At 40.7% G+C, this 4,998-nt stretch overlaps 1 protein-coding gene across 5 annotated transcripts in view; it reads right to left on the minus strand.

Moving 5' to 3' along the window:
* The window catches only part of ZNF106 (zinc finger protein 106), a 40,449-nt gene extending 35,540 nt beyond the window's left edge, over positions 1-4,909 (minus strand). For 3 of the 5 annotated variants that reach the window (XM_058420955.1, XM_058420954.1, XM_040066916.2), the window contains exon 1: positions 4,785-4,909. The gene's annotated coding sequence lies outside the window, so the exon portion shown is untranslated. The remainder of the gene's footprint in view (positions 1-4,784) is intronic. The other 2 variants (XM_040066919.2, XM_040066917.2) reach the window with 2 other exon arrangements.
* Between the last annotated feature and the right edge of the window lie 89 nt (positions 4,910-4,998).

Here is a 4,998-nt window from a genome sequence, read left to right on the forward strand (position 1 = left end):
TTTGCCAAAAAACCCCAACACCATATAAAAAGAACACCACGTGTTAAGAGCAAAATGTAAAGTCTTTGAAACAAATGAGATATTACAACAACTTTGTATTTTGAGAGAATGTAACTGTTCTATGGGTGATTTATTTGTTTGTTTTAAAGGGAAGGGATGCATTTTACAACTATGCAATGTAAACGCCACTTTCCCATAGCCTGCACCTGTACAGAGCTTGGAAACACCATACAGTTTTAATTAAACTAAGCAAGACTGCTGCAGAGATTTTTGAGAACCTTCTTCACAACTAAAAATAGTCTACAAAGAAAATTAGGCATTAGACTACTTCCTGCTACAACATCCATTTGTCCACAGTTATTCAACCTTACCGGATAACATACATTAAAAATGTATGTCAAGATTAAATCTGCTACAGATTAGTGGCTGAACACTCTGACTATATAAAGCCACAAGTGCCATGGAGTGGGGTGTGCAGCCTGGCATTCCAGCTGCCTAGAAATCCTCAGGAGGCTTCAAAGAGATCAGCAGTGTTGGCCTGTCTAAAGGCCTGCAAATGCTGCATGTCCCTACAGAGAGCAGTGGAAACTCAACACTTGAGAAGAACAGGAGGCTACAAATTCAGCATGTAGAATGTTCCGCAGCAACATGCTCAGCACATGATCAGCTCCTTGCTCCTTAGCGCCTTAGTGACTTCTCTCCTGTAGCAACCAATTGCACACATACTCAGCTGAACTGTAGGATAGTAATAGTAATAACAGAGCCCTGTGCTCCAATTTCATCACCTTCAGCAGAATTTACATGGAATAAAGCATCAGCATTCACAGACTATCTCCCTTACAAGATTCATTACCCTTGAAGCATCTGAATTCACCATGCATCCCCACCACCATAACTTCTACTAATTACCTTAACCCTCCTTCTGGCACTAACTTTCCTTCTGAGACCTTGATCTGGGCAACCTAACCCAGGCAACAAACAAAATCTTAAGGAGTTACTAAAGTTAAGTCATGAACTAACAGCATGATTCTCCTCCAGCACATTGTCAGGCACTGCACAAACTACTTTGTAGTTGGTTTCTTATTTTTACGGGGCAAAGGAGAAAACTATATTACACTCCAGAAGTTAAAATACTTGTACCAGAAGTAAAGCTTTTAAGGTAAAATTCTCCCTGCTTTCCAAGATTTAATTTTATTGCATGACATGTGACAAACTAAGTCTAGACCCCTAAGCACTGAAGTAGCACCACTGCACAGCAAATGTTTTAACTGGGCAGACAAGTGCTCAACTGTTTTGACATCGAGCCAGGAAAGACAAGTTATTTCACAGATCAAAGTTCTTTAAAATCCTGTTAAAAGCAATAAAATTTACTTCACTAACCTAGAAAACATCTAGCAGAAACTGTTTGAATGCTATCCCATGAATATGGCTGGAATTTTTACAATATACAGGAAAAGTCTGCTGGAGATAAGGACACCACAGAGAAACAGCTTAAACAGACCAGTGCAGAACACCTGGCAGGAACACAGAGTTTTCACCAACTTCTATTTTTTTTTTCATGTAAATCTAAGAACAGGGCCACAGACCAGAAGAACATATACACTTTAAGCCACAACAAAATCACGTCTTTCCAACTTCTATACATAATCAATACTAATAATTTCCTAATATACAAAATAAGTTTTCATTGCTGTAAATCAAGATGATAATTTCTCTCCAGTGAAACTAAATGCTTTATTGCTGTCTTTTCATGAGACCATTTCACATGCCAGAATTCAGGAATACATTCTATCCAAATTGGAATGGAGAGCTGTTCAGCATTATTGCTGTATGCTGTCATCTCTAACACCTAAAATCCCATACCTGGAAAGCTTCCATTTTCTCCCACACTCCCCATCTGGCTTATGGCATATGCAAGTTTTGTTTTCTTCAGATGAAGAAACATCACATCGTCTTCTTCAAACATCACATTTCCTAGGCTTATTAAAATAGTTATTCCCCTTTCCAAACCGTACAAAGCATTTTAAAAAATTGTTCAAAACCAGACACAGTTCTCCAGCTAAGACCTCTATTAGCACCCTTAGGAGAAGAGAGTTGTCTGCGTATTCCCCGCTACTGTTACAGCCTCAAACATAATTGATAATGACTGAGACAAAGTCTTACTAAGAAGCAACACAGTGATCCACAAGATGTGGGGAAAACAGCCTAATTAAATATTAGGTTTAAATATTTAAGTCTAATAATTTAAATATTTCTGTGACTTTCAAATGAATTCTCATCAGCTTATTCTGGTAACCTTGAGTCACTCTATAAAGTCACTTTACAGATCCTTATAAGAACGACAGAAATACCCAACACTTAATTTTACACTTACTTCTGTAACATTTAGTTGTATAATTTTTTTCCCCTTCCTAGGCTATTTAAGCTCATAATATCCTTCACAGGTATGCACATGACATCTCTTTCACTGATATTAAGAACGGTGACTCAAAAGCCACATCAAAACAGATTAGTCTATACACCCCATCTATTGTAGTTCCACAGAAGCAGGTACCTGGCCTTGTTAAAATAACTCAGACTCCCTAAGGAAGATCTGTATAGACACCAGAATAAGCAGCGAGAGCATTCAGTAGTAATTTGGCTTCTTCTATTTAGTGTCATTACAGAGTATCCAGAATCACTGGAGAGTGATTTGAAGCACTCAGACCAAGATACTGAAGTCACTCTTCAGTACAAGGAGCTTTCATGCCAAGAAAATTCAAGTTAAGGATCTCACACATTAAAATAGTAGTCATTAATGACCAGATTATAGAAATAAAGGGCTCTGCCTAAATTATCATATCTCTGTAGTGCAGTTCATCCCAGGGCTGAACACCAGCAGCTCTACCATGATAGGATCAAAATGTAAAATAGTCTAGGACTTGATGAAAGAAACCCCAAAACCTTACATTACAAATATAAAACCAGTTTTATAAAAACAAAGATGTTACTTGTAAGGTAAAGTATCCTCTTACTGTGCTAGAATCAGCTCGAGTCAGATAACACCTCAAATCTTACGGCACCATCTGGTGGCAGAGTTCACAGAAGAGGATTACCAGAGGTAAAAAAGAACTTTAACAATTTTAATTTGATTCTGAACAAATTTAAATTTTATTCTGGATATCTTATGATATTTTTCTTTACAAGATAAGGTAGAAAGAAAACTGATAGAAAAATACTTTCATTTTACCTAGATACTACAGGTTGCAGTATCTCTGCACACAATTTAGGTACGCATTTAGAGGACAGTGACTGCTGTTACTCTGTACTAGACTCACAGCCCTTCAGGAATTAAGATGTCCTTAGCTGACATGTCTTCAAACATGTGACATTTTTGAACATAGGGGATAGATGTTACCTGAAGATTGGTCACAGTGACCAAACTGACTTAGGTAACAAACAAACATAATCTGGGTAAAAACAATGTCTTGTTCCAAACTTAAAATGATAGAGTATAGCACCTATTAGCTAACTTTACATACAAAAATCAGTCATTAGTGGAACATACAAAGTAGTGCAAGTGCAGCTGCATGTACTGCCAGTTCAGCTTAAGTCAAGCAAGGACTTAAAAAAAACAAAAAACAAACAAACAAAACCCCCCCCCCATAATTCAGTTGCTTTTAACAGGAAGGACTTCAGGACAGAAATTTATTTTCCAAGGTAAAAAGTTACAGACACCTTACATCGGTCCTTAGAGCCCGCAATAGTAATCCCAGATACTGCAATGCTAATGGGAATAAACTCCTAAACTTCAGCAAAGCTATTAATCAAATTTTTGGAAGGCTTAAGTGTTTGGGATTTTAGGCCAAGATCTGTCAGTGCAGCAAAACAGTCAATTAGTTTAATGCAGTAATTGAGGCTTAATTGAAAGAAGAAACAAATAACTGAAGAAGAGCAATAAACAGCAGAGATATAGAAAATGCAAGCCCAGAAACTCATGTTGAAAACAAAGTCCATGAAGTCTCAATCCTCTTCTCTCTCAGGTCACACCATCTCAGAACCTGTATGTTCTTTAAAGTTGCACCTCATCAGGTGTAGAAGGGAAGATGAAAAGGAAAGTTTTTACTTGCTTGAGAAGACTGTTACCAAATCTCCATCAATGAAGTATACTGAAGTACAACCTTTAATCATCAAAGCCACTTGTATCCAAAGTTTCATAAACTTTTATAAATTGACGTTCATATGCATCCCCACACAGTTATCAATATAAGTTTGGATTTGAACTACCCTGTGTGCAATGATGAATGATTGCTTTCAAACATCTCATACTTCATCATGCTATTATGACTTGTTTCACGCTGTCAGTCCCATTCCTTTTAAGTTTCCCGATATTTATCACTTAACTCATACATGCTTTCACTACACATTTGTAGATGTTTATGAGGAAGGCAACTAAGCAACAGTACTCAGTCACACTTCATCCCCGGAAACACTTCTGGCAAGTATTGAAGAGGCAGCAGGACAGCTACACACCTGGGACAGAGAGTCCTCCGCTCTAACGAAGCTGTTATACAGCAGGGCACCAAAGTCCAGGGACCACTACCACAACAGGGGATGCTCTCAAGGCAAAGCGCAGCGCATGTCCGCCCCAAGGCGAGATGTCCGCTGCCGCAGCCCCTCTAGGCCGGGCTCGCCCTGCTGCCCTCCATAGGCCGCCCACTCCGCCAGAGCCGGAGCAAACTCCATCGCCCCCGGCCACCGCAGCGCTCCCCAAACCCTCTGCTCCGTATAGCCCCGGTACTCACGGATCGCACCCCTCTCCAGGGCAGTGGCCCGGCAGCCCATCACCCTGTGGGACCGAGAAGCCCCGGCCACCACCGCCCCGGGACCGGCCGCCCGCACGGCGCCCACACCGGGCCCGGCCCGCAAGACTGCGCGCGGTTTGGCGGGGTGGCACAGCGCAGCCCACCAATGGGCCGGCGGAAGGCGGCCGCGCTGCACGCTGGGAGGCACGCCTGC

Source organism: Hirundo rustica, chromosome 6 (genome assembly GCF_015227805.2).
Source record: "Hirundo rustica isolate bHirRus1 chromosome 6, bHirRus1.pri.v3, whole genome shotgun sequence".
In the NCBI taxonomy this organism is placed as follows: domain Eukaryota; kingdom Metazoa; phylum Chordata; class Aves; order Passeriformes; family Hirundinidae; genus Hirundo; species Hirundo rustica.